Here is an 18,098-nt window from a genome sequence, read left to right on the forward strand (position 1 = left end):
ACTACAAATACACTTTAAATGCAGGACACCTTTTGGGCCCAAGAACTGTCCCTCTCTCACACAATGTTTTACACCTGCATTTACACACAGCATGATGAGAGCATGATTTGGTCCGGTCAGTCTCTTTTACACAGTAAAGAGTGATGCTGAACTACCTGAGTGCTCTCATCATGCTGTGTGTAAATGCAGGTGTAAAACAAATTTTTTTGCAAAGAGGCAAGCTGGCATCACTTACTTTTTAGCAGTCTTTTTCAGGCCCTGGTATCTGTAGCTGCAGATACACATTTTTCCGACATCAGGCAAGAAGGGGATTCCTCCAGGCAGCTCCTCCCCCTTCATGGTCACCTGACCCCTTCAATTCCGCCCCCTGAGCTGAATAGTCGGACGGCCACGGAGATGGCTGTGGTGAGGCCGGGTGATCGGCCTGACCCACGAAGCAGCCCAGATGCCTTGGGAGTGGGAGGTGGGGACTGGGGACCCCAGCCAGCTAGCCATGGATGCGGCCCTCTCCGCAGAGCCGGCCAAGGAGAGGCCGGCAGCGGATGAGCAGGGCCGGCTCAAGCAGCTGCCCAGGAAGTCAGTCAAGCCCGATATTGACATGTGGCCAGGCATGCCCTATGGCCAGTCTGGGCCTGCTGGTGGTACCCCACTATCTAGCAATCATGGACCTGAGCAGAGGGTAATGGCAAATTTCAAAATTGAAAAGATCAGCCTATATCATCTGCTGTTTAGAATGAAGAAATTGCCAGCCAGCTTTCAAAGGGTCGTGAAGGACAGGCTGGAAGTATTTTTAGTCATTTTTAGAGGTGCGTTCCTGAGCCAGGTGGATCGGTCTGGAGAGAAACATCCCAATCTCTACCTGTGCAGGAAGCTACTACCCAGGGAGATGGCATATGCCATTATCATGAAGGAGCGTCTTGCAATCGTGTAGGCACTGTAGAATCTGCAACGCTACCTGTATGGCTACATCTTCACAGTGATATCTGACCACAATCCACTCATTTGGGCAAAGCTTGCTGGCAAGCTACTTGGAGCCTTATTCTTCAGCAATATGATTTCACCATACAGCAAAGGAAGTAAAACGTGGCATATGGATGTGTCCCCACAAGTAAAAATCAGCAGAAGTTGGTCACTTTTGGAAATGGACTTGAAAACCCCAACACAGTGAACACAGCGCCACCCTCATTGTTTCAAAATTTGCAATTCACAAACATTGTGACAGTGTTGAAACAAGTTCAGGTGGGCACCTCATCGCATAGATCTCTTTTGTGGTTGCCGCAATATCTCAGTCTCGCTATAAATCGCTGCCATTATTATTAAAAAAAAAAATTATATATATATATATATATATATATATATATAAAATCAAAATTTGTAGACGCAAAAACTTTTGCACAAAACAATCAATATATATTGATTGGGATTTCTTTTTTACCAAATATATAATATAAACCTGTAGCAGAATACATAAGTTATGGATAAGTTTGATTTTTAAAAAAAAATTTTATTGGATAGGTTTTATAGCAGAAAGTAAAAAATAGTTTATTTTTCAAAATTGTAGTTTTTTTTTTGTTTATAGCGCAAAAAATAAAAAAGCGCAGGGGTGATGAAATAATACCAAAAGAAAGCTCTATTTCTGGGAAAAAAGGACATCAATTTTATTTGGGTACAGTGTTACTTTAAATGACAAATTGTGCATTCATGCAAAGCAGTGCGGTATCGCAAAAAATTATGGGGGGGGGGGGGGTTCGGGAGGTTAAGTGGTTAACTAACCATATTTCTGTCAGGATTTTAACCCCTGTGGTTTCAATGGTGCATAGACAAAGACCTATACCAATGATGGCAAACCTTGGCACCCCAGATGTTTTGGAACTACATTTCCCATAATGCTTATGCACTCTGCAGTGTACTTGAGCATCATGGGAAATGTAGTTCCAAAACATCTGGGGTGCCAAGGTTCGCCATCACTGGCCTATACCATACTGGACATTACCTTTATCATAGGAGGTGTCCTGGCTATTTTCTGCGGCAACTAAAGATGCTGCCCCCTGAAACTCTGTCAAAAATTAGTCTGGCAAAATAACCGCCCATGTGCATAAAGCCTTCAAGGTCAGAAATGCTGCAAACAGTGTTTCCATTAAAACACATGGTGGCAAGGGTGCAATGGGTTTACTATGGCATTAAAGCAGAGCTTCCCCCCCCCCCCCCGTGTGCCACATTTGGCACCATTCAGGTGGGAGCAGGGACCTGGTTTGGACAGGTACACACTTCCGCTTCTGGGCGAGTTGGGCACAGCAAACTCAGCCGGAAGTTTGCCCCCCCCCCCCCCCCTTCCCCACCACTGGGCCATTCACAAATCGCAGCATGCTTCGCACATGCGCAGTGGGGAACCAGCTGTGAAGTCGCAAGCCTTCACTGCTGGTTTCACTTAGCCGAGATGGTGGCGGCAGCAGCACCCGAAAGCCAATTGAAAAATTGGCTTGGACGAGGACACTGCTGGATTCGTGGACAGGTAAGTGTCCTAATATTAAAAGTCAGCAGCTACAGTATTTGTAGCTGCTGACTTAATTTTTTTTGAGGCAGTCTGGAACGCTTTAACTGCCCCAAAGATGATAACTATCTGCTAGTGTTTAAATTGTTGTTCTGTGAACTGGAAAATCTCTGCACAGGGCGAAACAGAGCGCAATCTTCACATCCTTGTTGCAACAGTGGATTTGAGACTGCGGCCCTCACAAGTGCTTTAAAGACTTCCAACAAAGCTTGCTATACACACACTGCTCTCATACAAGGTGAAGCCTGTGTGAACAAAGCCTAAGGGCCCACTTACATTTTTGCAGTGTGTTAAGCATTAGGACACGCATTAATGTGCAATGTGTCAAGCCTGCTGAATGAAATGAATGGGCTGACAATGCACCCTAACATTCTAAAAATCAAAACACACAATTTTTGGCAGTGCAACGCACTATTACCATGCAGATGCATTACCTTAGTGCATTTGGGTGTAATGTGCTTTGCCACATGTTGTTGCACTGTGAAAAAGAAAATAGAGACTAAGGCTGGCCATACATTATACAATTTTCTTGTACAACTTTCCTTTAGATCTAACAAAACCATATAATATGAGGTAGAACCTAAACACTTTCAGTTTTTATGCAATCAGGCAGGCCCTTAACACACGACCGTATTTTCTACAGACAAAAACACCAGACTTTTGTCCGAAGGGCGTGTGCCGTACACTTGTCTTGCATACAAACGGTACACAATTGTTGGCCAACAAACACGAATGTAGTGACGTACTACATGGAATTTCAGCTCTTGAGCGCCACCCTTTGGGCACCTTCTGCTAATATCATGTTTGGTGAGCATCGATTCCGAACATGCATGTTTGTACTTTGGACTTGTGTGACGGACTTGTGTACAAACGATAGGAAAATCTGACAACAGACCCTTGTCTGCTGAAAATTTACTAGCCTGCTATCCAACATTTGTTGGCAGAAAGTTGGCCAACAATTGTCTGATGGAGCATACTAACAGTCAGATTTTAGGCAAACAGTCTGTCATCACACAATTCCCTGCCTAAAATCCGATAATGTGTACAAGGCTTTACACTACATAGTTGAAGGTAAAGCTAAAGAAAATTGAATAAGAAAATTGTATGGTGTATGGCCAGCTTAAGAGAAGGGTTTGCTACTGAGAGATTTACCTACTTTTTGGCAGTATCCTTATTTGCAATTCAGCGAAATGAGTGCACTGTTAATGAGATGATAGACAAGAATTTACATCTCTCAGTAACAAAGATTTAATTGTCAGTGTAACCCGAAGTCTGGCCATACATGGAGTGAACTTCTTTCCTGCAACGAGCTGCAGGCAAGAAATTCATTTGATTCCCCCATCAACACAGTGTTGATGCAGAAATCCCTCCTGCCATACCATTGTCACCATTGTTTTGTCCCGGTGGGGGGAAAGAGGGGCAGGTGAAGCCATCTCCACCGGGAGGACCGTGATCATTGCTAGCGGCTATAGCAGGTAAAACACGGCATGCTGGATGTACCCAAGTTGATCGATTGACTTGGTACATTCAGCCTGCCCATACACAGTTCGAATTTCGGTTGGTTCCTGCTGAACTGGCTGAGATTTGAAACATGTATGGCCTACATAACATGTTAGACAGGCAACATCGAGCAGTGCCAGGGCAAAGTCATCCAGTGCCCAAGGCAAATGTAGCAAGCTGCACACCCTCCTTCCCCTACTTTCTGGGTGGAGTACTTTCATTGAGCTAATTGGAGCGCACAGAGCATGCCGGGCCAAAATATGTATAACGTTTGTGATGTGTGTTGGAATACTACTGATGATTGCGGTACACTGTAGTGAACTAAAAAGTTTGATATTGGTGCGCAAATATGGATCCAACAGTGGTGAAGGAAAAAATGTTCCTAGTTTGGTGTCAATGGAAGTAAAACAAATGTCTCTGTGTTAGTGGTGTCACTAGAAGGGAAGGAAAAAAAAAAGCCCTGTGTCTTGAAAAAGTATTCATAACCCTTGAAAATTTTCCATATTTTGCCATGCTACAACCAAAAATGTATTTTATAGGAATTTTATGTGATAGACCAACACAAAGTGGCAGGAAATTGATACATGGTTTTCAAAACTTTTTACAAATGGATATATGTGAAAAGTGTGGTGTGCATTTGTATTCGGCCCCCCCGAGTCAATACTTTGTAGAACCTCCTTTCGCTGCAATTACAACTAAAAGTTTTTTTCCTGACGCATCATGGCAGCACACACATTGGGTTGCGACTCCGCCTCCACAACATAATAGGACTGGTTAGCTATAAGATTTGAATAGGAGTCCACCGCTGTATTCTCTTTTTTTTTTCCTCACCTGTTTGGACTGACCGGTTAAGCTTGGAACCCCTTACCGCTTTGCCCCATCTAGGTTCAGCCTCTCCTAGTTGGAAGCCCTGACTGTACAGTCTCTAAATGAACTTTATGCAAGGAACCACACTCTGATGATATCAGGGGTATGCTACAATTCCTTTACACTTTACAAGCCTTAAACAGGTTTAACCTAATTGCAGCGGTCTCCACCTCTTACCTTTTGAAATTTCTGCTTCCCTATTTCACATTTCCTGTTCATTTACAGTAGCCTTTCTGCCTTTATTTTTTGCTATTATCCACACATTGGCACGCTGAGTGCTGTAGTCCCTCGGCCTCCTTGCCCTTATCATCAGCTTCACGGCGCGACCGGAAGTGGCACAGGTGGCTGTGGGCCTTGGCAGTCTCCAAGATGGCGCCGGACGCCGCAAATCGCTACGGCGCAGGCGCGGCTTTGTCGTCAGTCCACCGCAATGGTGGTCTATTTGAAAATGTCATTTTTATACACCAGGCAGCCTCTCTGAGGTTAAAAGCATACCCTCCACCCTGGTGCTGCTCCTACCATTGCTGCTTTGCTGCCCTAGTACTGACCTCTGTCACCTGGTAAGATTTGATCACTCTTTCCCCCTTCCAGATCCTGGCTACCTATCCTCTGCACCTTTTTTTAAAGCTAATCTCCTTCACAGGTACACTCTATCTCTTTCCATGGAGGCCGCTGCTCCAGCAGACCATCCACGGACTACAAGGTAAGGGGGCATACGTTGGGTAAGTAGTGAAGAGGAGAAAAGAGAACCATGCCACTATTATCATCTTATCCTGGTAGTTCTGGCAGGTCATCAAGGTCATTGCACTCTAAACACAGAGCGTTAGCCTTCAAGACACACTCATTCCCAGAGAAGCCAGTCAAGAACCTCCTCCCATCACCACAGAGATTCGGCATCATCCCACCAACCTCGAGATGGCCACCATACCCGCCCTGTGGCTAATACCTGCTGGGTCTGAGGGGCACAAGCTCTGCCTAGTAAAATTAGTGTGCCAAACCTGCTTGGACGAGGCAACCCGTGATAAAGAATCGGATGCAAGGGAAGCGTCCAACATAATAAGAGTCTATTCTGGCAACATCCGAACCGATTAGACAGACTACATTGGCTTTAACTTCTTATATTCCTCAAGATCAAGAGGACTCACCAGAGGATGATGAAACTCCAATGCCCACCTCATTCGATTTCGCACTAATAGATCCTTTCGCGAAATCGGCGAAAGGCGATCGGTTGGGAAGAAGAGAATAATGCCCCACGCAAACTAAGGTAATACTTTCCTAACCTGAAAAAGGATCCCAAAACTTTCCCCTTTATTGAAGAACTCGAGGAGTTAATAAAGGATGAATATCAAAAGCAAGATAAAAAATCTGGTCTGAACAATAGGCTAGCCAAACTTTATCCACTAAGAGAACCAACAGTAAACCCTCATCTCAGCTCCGGTGGTGGATTCCCCTGGCCCAACATGTAACTCTGCCGACTGAGGATGCCGTAATCTTCAGAGACGTAATGGATCGAAAAATAGACCTCGATCTTAAAAAAGCCTACTCAGTAGCAGGAGGTGCCTGCAGGCCAGTAGTCACTGGCAGCAGTTGGCAGAGCTATCACCTGGAAGCAGCGGACCAAGAAAAAAAATCGTATCTGCTCTGCAGGAACTCAGCCTAGCAGGAGACTTTGTGGCAGAAGCGTTGGTTGATATAATAAGATCTTCAGCAAGAGCGATGTTGGCCTCGGTAATGTCCAGGAGAGCGCTATGGTTAAAACCCTGGGTTGCAGATGCGACCTCCAAATCCAGCTGGTGTAGAACACCCTACGACTAAACCAACATGTTCATTCCTAAGCTACATTCCGCAATCTCGAAAATTATGGGAGGTAAATCAGGTCTCATTCCTTCTGATAAAAGACCCAAACAAAAAAAAAAAAAAACACACCTTTTAGACGTCATCTGCCTGAAAGATACAGAGAAGCAAAGTCTTACAGACCAGGGAAGGAATTCAAACGGAACTGGCGAAATCCCCAACCGTCCTTTGTGAGGGTGCAAAGATCCAATGCCCCCCAATTCAGGAGACCAGCAAAAGTCATTTTGATGGCACGCACGCACGCCCAGCCCGCTATAGTAGGAGCGAGGTTGAGGTTATTTGCTCAGGTATGGACAGATCATATAAAAGACCCCTGGACGATATCCACCATCCAGGAGGGTCATAGATGGACATTCAAACACAAACTCCTCAAGGATCACTACAGAGTTACCAGACTACCATCTCTCCCGAAGCGAAAACTTCTAATCAAGTATATCCTGGAATTAATAGAAAAACAGGCAATCGTAGAGGTTCCACGGGATCAGAGGGACGCAGGTTTTTATTCCCCACCTTTTCTAGTAACAAAGAAGACGGGAGACATGAGGCCGATGCTAGATTTAAAAAGCCTCAACGAAATGATTCCAGTCAAATCCTTCAAAATGGAGAGCCTCCAATCCATATTACAAGCATTGGGAACAAAAGATTGGATGCTGTCTGTCAAATTGTCTTATGCCTATCTGCATATTCCCGTACGCCAAACCTTCCAGAAATACCTACGCTTTGCAATAGGTCACCAGCACTTTCAGTTTCAGAGCCTTCCGTTCGGGATATCAACAGCCCCCAGAACCTTTACAAAAGGTCTTGCTCTCGGTAATAGCGTATCTAAGGGAAAAAGGAGAGTCCTTCACTATCTCAACGACATTCTCCTCCTGGCCGACAGTCAACAAACCCTGCTTCAACATCGAATAGTACTAATTTCCACACTGCAACAGTTCGTGTGGATAATAAACTGGAAAAAGAGCAGTCTAGTCCCAGCACAAAAAATGGTTTTCTTGGGTGCCGAACTGGACACCAGCTCCAAAACTGTTGGACTTCCCCAAGAGAAGATAGGGCCGTTGGTACACAAAATAAAGAAGCTCTTGGCGGCAGAGTACCTACCTGCCAGAACATGCCTAAGCATCTTGGGCTCAATGTCTTCCACCTTCCTGATGGTCCAGTGGTCCCAGTGGAATTCAAGGACCTTCCAAAATTCATTCCTAAGACAGTGGAACGGGTCATCATTGAGCCAGCGCATAATTATCAACCAGGCGGTGAAAAAATCCGCATGGTGGTGGACACGAGTCAGCAACCTAAGACAATGTCGTCCCATAGTCCCCCCACAACCAGAAATAATCACGACAGATGCCAGCCTTCAGGGGTGGGGAGCACATTATCGACAACAAGGGGCATAGGGATGTTGGTCCTTTCACCCACAGGGCATAGTCTCAAACATATTGGAGCTCAGGGCCCCCTGGCAGGCTCTCTTAACATTCGGACCATCTCTTGCAGGGAAGAGCGTTCTCTTACGCATGGACAATACCGTGGTGGTGAACTATGTTCATAGACAAGGAGGCACCAGGAGCAACATGCTCATGGAAGAAGTTCGCCCTATACGTGAATGGGCTCAAGTTCACCTGGCGGACTTGACAGCAATATATGTTCCGGCAGTACAGAACCAACTCGCGGACGATTTGAGCAGAATATTCATATCGAACAAAGAGTGGTCCCTCAGTCCTCAAGCCTTTGCCCTCCTTACTCGCAGATGGGATTTTCCCGATATAGATCTGGCAGCAACTCCAGAGAACAACAAATGTCCCCGATTCCTAGCGAGAGTCGCCTATTCAACGGCAGCAGGGATCGACTGTCTTCAGCCATGGAAATTTCACCTAGGATAAATATTTCCTCCGATTCCCCTAATAGCCAGATTTCTGGCCAGGCTGAGGAACTCAACGTCCACAGTTATAGCTGTGTTGCCATTCTGGCCAAGAAGGCCATGGTTTGCGGCCGTCTTACAGCTGAGCACAGAGGACCGTTACCGCTCCCTGTGACCCCGGATCTGCTCTCGCAAGGCCGATTTTTACACCCATCACCAGAACGATTGCACCCAAAGGCCTGAGGGTTGAGAGGGAAAGGTTGCTAGATCAAGGGTGCTTACTCAGGGTAGTGACCACATTACAACAGGCCAGGAAAAGGACAACGAACAGCACATACAACAGAATCTGGGAGAGATTCACTGCATTTGCACAGCAACAGTCCTGGGACCCACTCTCCCCTTCAGTCTCTCAAATTCTGGAGTTCCTGCAACTAGGCCTGGAGAAAGGACTAGGTTCGAGCACTCTCAAAGTTCAAGTCTCTGCCCTGTCTGCCATGATGGGAATCAGATGGGCTCTAAATCCCTTCATAATTCAATTCCAGAGAGCATGCCTGAAAATAAGGTCACCCAGGAAACCAACTTTCCCAACTTGGGACTTATCGGTTGTTCTAGAAGCTCTGTCGAGGGATCTAACGTCCAAGTTATCCTTTCTGGTCACAATAACGTCTGTTAAAAGAGTTTCAGAGTTGCAAGCTCTGTTAATAAAAGAGCCTCATCTAGTATTCTACCCAGATAGAGTCGTCCCCAGACCCTCGGAACAGTTTATACCTAAAGGTAGCATCTACCTTCCACTTCAACTTTGAAATCAATCTACCAGTTTTCCTTACTAGTGAAGGGGACCCACACCCTTTGGGCGTTAAATCCGTTATTTCTTCCTACTTAGAAGCTACTAGGCCATTCAGGAAGACAGAAAACCTTCTAGTTATCCCACATGGCGCAAAAAGAGGTCAGGCAGCCTCTTCAAGAACAATAGCTTTGTGGCTAATTAAAACAATCAAAAAAGCATACCTATTACAGCAGCTCCCAATACCCGCTGGACTGAAGGCTCACTCTACTAGAGTGGTGGCGACCTCCTGGGCAGCATATTGTAGAGTGTCCTCAGAAACAATTTGTAAGGCAGCAACTTGGTCTTCTAGATCCACATTCATGTCACACTACAGAATAGATCTGGCTCAATTGACTACGGTTGAGTTTGGGAGATCAATCATTCAAACTAATTCTTCCATATCCTGTACTTAAGTAATTAAAATCTTCTGAAAGCACCCACGCATGTAGCAAGTTATTTCCCAATGTGTGTGCTGCCATGATGAGTCAGGAAAATGGAAAATTGTATACTCACCTTTCCGTAAATTTTCCTTTGCTGATGCATCCCTATGGCAGCACACAGACACCCACCTTTCTATGGTGATAGTTACTGAGAATACAGCGGTGGACTCCTTTTCAAATGTTATAGCCAACCAGTCCTATCAGATTGTAGAGGTGGAGTCACAACCCAATGTGTGTGCTGCCATGGGATGCGTCAGGAAAGGAAAATTACAGAAAGGTGAGTATACAATTTTCTGTTTTTGGGGATGTCTCTACCGGCTTTGCATATCTAGAGAGTGAGCTATTTTTTAAAGAAGAATGGGCAAAAATTTCAAGCAGATTGGATGGACAGTGACTGAACAGCAATTTTCAAGTCTTGCACAGACTTTCAAATGGATTTAGGTCTGGACTTTGACTGGGCCATTCTAACACATCAATAAGCTTTGATCTAAACCAGGGATATGCAATTAGCGGACCTCCAGCTGTTGACAAACTACAACGTTTCATCATGCCTCTGCCTCTGGGTGTCATGCTTGTGGCTGTCAAGAGTGGTGCTATGCCTCATGGGACTTGTAGTTCTGTAACAGCTGGAGGTCAGCTAATTGCATATCCTTGATCTAAATCATCCCATTGTAACTCTGGCTTAGGTTTAGGGTCGTTGTCCTGCTGGAAAGTGAACCTCCACTCCAGTCTCAAGTCTTTTGCAGAACAGAATTCCTAATAAGATTGCCCTGTATTTGGCTCCATTCATCTTCCCATTAACTCTGACCAGCTTTCCTGTCCCTGCTGAAGAAAAGCATCCCCACAACATGATGCTGCCACCACCATGTTTCACGGTGGGGATGGTGTGTTTAGGGAGATGTGCAGGGTTAGTTCCATTTTGGTCTCATCCGACCAGAGCACCTTCTTCCACATGGCTTCTCGCAAACTGCAAATGGGACATCTTATGACTTTTCAACAATGGCTTTCTTCTTGTCACTCTTCCATAAAGGCCAGATTTGTGCAGTGCATGACTAATAGTTGTCCTTTGGACAGATTCTCCCATCTGAGCTGTGGTTCTCTGCAGCTCCTCCAGGATTACCCTGGGAGTCTTGGCTGCTTCTCAAGGATTAATGCGCTCCTTGCCCGGCCTGTCAGTTTAGGTGGACGATCATGTCTTGGTAGGCTTGCAGTTGTGCCATACGCTTTTTATTTTCGGATGATGGATTGGACAGTGCTCCATGAGATACTCAAAGCTTGGGGATTTTTTTTTTTTTTTTTTTATAACCTAACCCCACTTTAACCTTCTCCACAACTTTATCCCTGACCTGTCTGGTGTGTTCCTTGGCCTTCATGATGCTGTTTGTTCACTAAGGTTCTCTAACAAACCTCTGAGGGCTTCACAGAACAGCTGTATTTATACTGAGAAAAAAAATGACACACAGGTGGACTCTATTTACTAATTAGGTGACTTCTGAACGCAATTTGTTCCACTAGATTTTAGTTAGGGGTATCAGAGTAAAGGGGGCTGAATACAAATGCACACCACACTTTTCAGATATTTATTTGTAAAAAAATGTTGAACACCATTTATCATTTTCCTTCCACTTCACAATTATGTGCCACTTTGTGTAGGTCTATCACAAATTCCCAACAAAATACATTTACGTTTTTGGCTGTAACATGACAAAATGTGTAAAATGTCAATGGGGTATAAATACTTTCAAGGCACTGTAGTTGGTGTCATTGGAAGGAAAAAATGCCCCTGCATTAGTAGTTCTTTGGATGATGAAGTGAAAAGGAGGGTGGGAGGTGGGCTATGTGGGGTGCATAAACTGCATGATCTGGGGGGCTCTAGGGGTGGGAGGAGGCTAAGGGGCTCTTGGTGAGTTTGAAGAGGGGATATTTAGGGGCGAGTTGTCCCCCTACCCTCTATACTTCATTCAAACCTCTATCCCAGTAAGGTGCCCTCCGGGAATGAAGGCACTTTCTATTTCTTCCCATCTCTTGTCATGTGATATGTCACATGACAAGGGGAGACCGGAAGAAGGGCAGAGCTATGATGAGACACAGAGACACAGGTGTGTAGAAGTGAGTGAGGTGCAGGAGAACGGAGCAGCCAAAGCTCCCAATGCGCTCTCCCATCTCCACAGACAGAAGGTATTGTTTCAATAGAAACCTGTCACATCATGCAGGTACATCATGTATACCAAAGTGTACAGTCTTTGCGAAATGAAAACCACAAGAAACCATCATCTCCCATGTAAATTAATTTATTTAAAGTCATATCTTTGAATGTATATACATCAATACAATAGATTGCTTTTATATATTATGCAAATTAGTGTATAATGCTGAAACAAATATTTTCTACCTTTCCAGTGAATTCATCATAAAAAACGTCCATCTTTTGAGCTATACCAGGGGAAGGGTTTGGCAGTCAATCGGCTTCATTTGATTATTTATAACATACTTTACCCATCACTGGTCAGATGCAATTATACGGTAATAAAACACTTCAGACTGATTTGGCAGATATAGCCATGATTCAGTCATTTTGTGCGCTTGCATTTTAGGACAACAAACTTCAAAATTTATAATACAACCCAAATGTAATATGTCAATTGCAGGATGACCCCATCTGTTGCCCTCAATCCAAAGTTGGCTAGATAATCCGTTTAATCAGGGACTCACTCACAGGTGGCTAGATTTCTGTGACAGATTAAAAATTATAATTGTCAGACAAAAGTCTGCAATGGCAGCCTCCATATCCTCACAGGACTGGTTTCCTTTAAATTCATCATCTGTTCAGCTTACTCTGCTTTAGTCTCACAGAGGGACAACAGTTTGCATCAGGGTGGTTGGCTTTTATGTGACTGGCAGGTAGGAAACAGCAGTAGTGATAAATGAAGTGCCTTCTTGGAGTCCCTCCTAACCATCCCAACTATAATGTTAGTTTAATTTCACCTCAAAGATCCCAAATCATCTTTAAAAGGAGTATATATCTATAACACACACACCTTTCCTGCCACTAAGCCCCACATTAAAGTTTAACTTTTTTTTGTGTTGGGCAGAATGTAGAGGGATTATAACCCCTGTCAGTTTTTATTGCTGTCTGTGTCCCTGTTCGGAGAGTCCCCCTCTAGGTTTGTCCTTTTTACCATTATCATTGAAAGTGAACGTAAAAGAAGATCCCAGATTTTGGGTTGTTCCCAGAAAAGTAGTAAAGGGGAAAACTTCCTATGGGGACATTAGTTCTGGTGGTCTGGTCCCCAAGGAATTTCCTTAATTTGAAGGAATTTCCTCACTTCCCATTTGGCTATGGGACAAGAAATGAAGCTAAATCTTCCCAATGAGACACAGATGGCAAAAAAAAAAAAAAATTTGACAGGGGTCATAACCCTCCCTCACTATAGGTTTTGCCTACAGTTCTACTTTAAGTTGTCCACTCTCACAAATGGAATTCCTAATTATTACACAGTCTTGAAAAGTCATTTGGGATTGCAATGCGACTATTAGGCTATTTAATGCCCACCAAAAGTCAGAAAGTGGCAATTCTAGAAGATATATTTTATTAACGAAGGTGTGAAGGGCACAAATTGAAAACTGGAAAAAAAAAAAAAAAAAAAACAGCTTTTCCTTTACATTATTAAATGTATGATGTTCTCCATCTCAGGTTAGCCATTGAACACTACTTCTGCAGCCACCTGCTAGTTTCCCTCTCCTGTTCACCACAACAGACTGTGTGGTCACTAAAATCCAGCCATACAACAGAGTTTGAAAGAAAGGATGCAATATGCATCCTTTCCTGAATTTAATAAGCATTGCAACAAAGAAAGAAGAAGGTCTAATCTGAAAACAGGGTACACCCCAAAACGAGGAGATCTTATTCCCCTCTGGTTGGGCTGCCTATACTTTGGTGGTAGTTTGCGTTTTTCATATTTAAACCTGGTTTGTTGCTGACTTTGTGCCTTTAGGCTGCATTCACACTGTATCTCTTCATGATTTTGCATGTTTAGTGTGAACGCAGGCTTACATATATGATACACTCTATACTTAGAGGTGCAGCTCAAAAAACTAGAATATCAAAAATGTAATTTCAGTAATTCAATTCAAAAAGTGAAGTCATTATATAGATTCATTACACAGTGTGATATATTTCAAGCATTTTTCCTTTTAAATTTTGATGATTATGGCCTTCAGCTAGTGAAAACCCAAAATTCAGTATCTCAGAAAATTTGAATATTGTGAAAAAGTGCAATACTGTAGACTCATGGTGTCACACTAACTCAAACCACCTGTAAAGGTTTTCTGAGCCTTTAAATGGTCTCTCAGTCTGGTTCAGCAGGTTACATAATCATGGTGAAGACTGCTGACTTGACAGTTGTCCAGAAGACAGTCATTGACACCCTCCACAAGGACGGTAAGTCACAAAAGGCCATTGCTTAAAAAGCTGTCTGTTCACAGAGTGCGGTATCCAAGCATATTAATGGAAAGTTGAGTGGAAAAAAACAAGTGTGGTAGAAAAAGGTGCACAAGCAACAGGGATAACTGCAGCCTTGAGAGGATTGCAAAGGCCATTCAAGAATTTGGGGGAAATTCCCAAAGAGGGAACTATGGCTGATGTCAGTAATTCCAGAGCCACCACACACAGATGTATCCAGGACATGGGCTATGACTGTTGCATTGTTTGTGTCAAGCCACTCCTGAACCAGAGACATCAGAAGCGTCTTACCTGGGCTAAGGAGAAAAAGGACTGGACACTTGCTCAGTGGTCCAAAGTCCTCTTTTCGGATGAAAGTAAATTTTGCATTCCATACGGAAATCAATGTCTCAGAGTCTGGAGGAAGAGTGGAAAAGCACAGAAACCAAAAGTTGCATGAGGTCCAGTGTGAAGTTTCCGCAGTCAGTGATGATTTGGGGAGCCATTTAATCTGCTGGTGTTGGTCCAGTGTGTTTTATCGAGTCCAAAGTCCTCTACCAGGAACTTCTAGAGCCCTTAATTCATGCTTCCCATCTTTATGGAGATGCGGATTTCATTTTCCAGCAGGACTTGGCACCTGCCCACACTTCCAAAAGTACCAATACCATGTTTAATGATCACTGTATCACTGTTTGGTCAGCAAACTCCCCTGACCTAAACCCCAAAGAGAAGCTGTGGGGTATTATCAAGAGGAACATGAGACACCAGACCCAACAATGCAGACAAGCTGAAGGCTGCTATCAAAGCAACCTGGGCTTCCATACCACCTCAGCAGTGCCATAAGCCGGTCACCTCCATGCCACGCCGCATTGAAGCAGCAACTCATGTAAAAGGAGCCCAGACCAAGTATTGAGTGCATACTATACTGTACATGGACATACTTTTCAGTAAGCCAACATTTCTGTATTAAAAATCCTTTTTCTTTATTGGTCTTATGCAATATTCAAATTTTCTGAGATACTGAATTTTGGGTTTACACTAACTGTAACCCATAATCATCAAAACTAAAAGAAAGAGTTTCACTTTTTCAATTCAATCTCTGAAATAAATTAATTTTGATATTCTAATTTTTGGAGATGCAACTGTATGTTATGGATTTCACTTCACCAACTAGGCTTCTGGTGACAGGTACCTTAAGACAGTGGTTCTCAACTCCAGTCCTTAAGTACCCCCAACAGGCCATGTTTGCAGGTTTTTTTCATCTGGCACAGGTGCTTTAAAATCAGAGTCAATGGCTTGGTGTTTTTTGGATAGCTATTTTATCTAAGAGAAATTCCCAAAACATGGCCTGTTGGGGGGTACACGAGGACTGAGGTTGAGATCCACTGCTTTAAGAGACACTCACAAGAGGATCATGGAGGCTGTCATAGCTATCTATCCTGTGGGAAGGCTAGTTTCCTGGCTGTCATGTTGATGCTTTGGTTTCAGGGCTGTCTGAATTGCTGACAGAGAACATGTATAAAGATCGGGTCATTTAAAGCACACAGAGTCAGGTGTTTCAAAAGTACTTGCGTTAGACACAGTTAGGCAACCAGCTTTTTCAGAAGGCGCAGCAATGGCAGCTCTCATACATCCTTTACAATGGCAGTCATCTCATAAATCTCTTATAAAGCCAGCCATAAGAGAAATACATAAGCTGCCATTATTGACCTTTAAACTTTTATACTTCCAGCCACTTCCCTGCAACAATGCAAAAAAAAAAAATAAAAATTATCTGAAGTAACTCAAAATATTGAGAGCAGAGAAAACAAAATGAAACAGATGGCAAATAAAGACAAGACAACTTACCCGTGTTTTATTTTTATTTCAAAAACAACAAACAAATGTGATGGAAAAAAAAAAAAAATAGATGAGGAACTGAGGAATTGTTATAGCTTAAGACTTCAAGTGTAAGCGGCAAACCACTTCTTATACATACAGTATGTACCTTTAACGTGTCACAGTGTTTCAGTCTTCTTAACAGTCATTTGAGACACATAGAATGACATACATGTTAATTAAAAATAAAAAAATTTATACTAGCAGAACATGTTTCCCCAGCTGAGCACAAAAATTAACGTCAACAGGAAAAAGTTAAAGGATTAATTTATAACCAAAATATATAAAAGCCTGTGTAACAAATTGTGGTTTCATATTGTTAAATGGTGATGGTATAAATGTAAACTGTCTGTTTCTCAGGTAGAAGTGATCACATGGCTTAAAAATTAGACGACTCCCCCTACAGGTTAAACTGTATGTCCAGTCAAAAAAAAAAAGTTTTGGTTAAAGTAGGGAAAGGTAAAAAGCCAAGTCAGGTTTGTTACCTGCATCTCCATTACAGAGATTTCCCTTCACTTCCTGTCCTGCTGACATTTACCAGACTGGAAGTGAGGGAACTCTCCAACAACACAGACCAATTGGATTCTTCCCTTCAGTGGAACCTCTAATCAGATTTTTTTTTAAATGTGTGTGTTCTGTTGCAGATTTTCCTTTAATTCCTGTCTGGTGAAACCACTGACAGCAGGACAGGAAATTAGGATAAACCTCTCCGAGAACCTTAACTCCTTTTCCACCGCCACCTACTGGCCCTTTAAGAGCTTCTAAATGCTGGGAGGTGGAGGAAGCCAATCACAGCAGTCAAATGAATGGAAAGCTCTAGATTGCATCGGGAACTTTCCAATCCCCAACAGCAATCTTGCTGGGAGCAAGCAGGGCACGTGCTCTCAGCACAGAAATGTTTACATTTAGGATGCATATATCTAGCCTCTCGACATTAAAGCCCACCGCCAAGAGGTCGCATATATGCGTACAGCCAAGGAGAAGAGGTTAATGTAGACTATAGGCAAAACTTTTTTTTCCCCATTTTAGATACAGAAAGAGGGTTATAACCTCTAATAAGGGTTATTTCCTCTCCCTCTATCCCATTGGGGAGTTTTCCCGTCACTTCCTATCCCACAGCCAAAACAGGAAGTGGGAGGGAATGCCTTAAAATTAAGGGAATCTCTTGGGGACCCCCAGGTCACCAAAAATAGTCTCCCCATTATTTAGGATTTTCAAACATGTACTTCAGCACATTGAATATCACTGGTAATCTGTCCCCGTCCCCACAAAAAAATCCACACTACATTGTGGGTATAGACCAGTATAATCTAGTCCTTAAAGCTGAAGTTCAGGGGGCAAGAAACAAAACAAATTACCCTTCCAGTGGGGTTCTCCCTCATTGCAGGGGATAAATGCCAATTTCATAGGGTTCATATTAGGGCACACTGGGTAAAGAAGCCTCAAACAGTCAAAGTGTAAGGCAAACATTCCAAGATGGAGACCGCTGTAAAAAAACTCTATAAACACCGAGGCTGCACTCAATAGCGATAGAAGCAGACTCTGGAAAAACAGACAAAAAAGATGCTTATAAGGGCAGTAAGACTTGTTTATTATAAAAAGTCAGGATATAAAGCTTTCACAAACATGGTGGAATATCTAGCTCATCAATCTGTAAACATGACGCTGGTGTAGGACTCTATCCTGGCTCCCCCCCAGTCCTTTCCACCGTCCAGCAGTCAAAGGAGGAGCAGAAACACTGGCATGATAGCCGCCGCACTTCCAGAACCAGCTGGGAATGAAAGCAACCAGAAGTGATGTCATAAGGGGCGTTAATGCGTTTCAGAACAAGTGCAAAGCTACTTTGTCAAACCCAACAGAAATCAGCTGTATTTATAGGGGGTGGGGAC

Source organism: Aquarana catesbeiana, linkage group LG03, assembly GCF_042186555.1.
Source record: "Aquarana catesbeiana isolate 2022-GZ linkage group LG03, ASM4218655v1, whole genome shotgun sequence".
NCBI classification, from domain to species: Eukaryota; Metazoa; Chordata; class Amphibia; order Anura; family Ranidae; genus Aquarana; species Aquarana catesbeiana.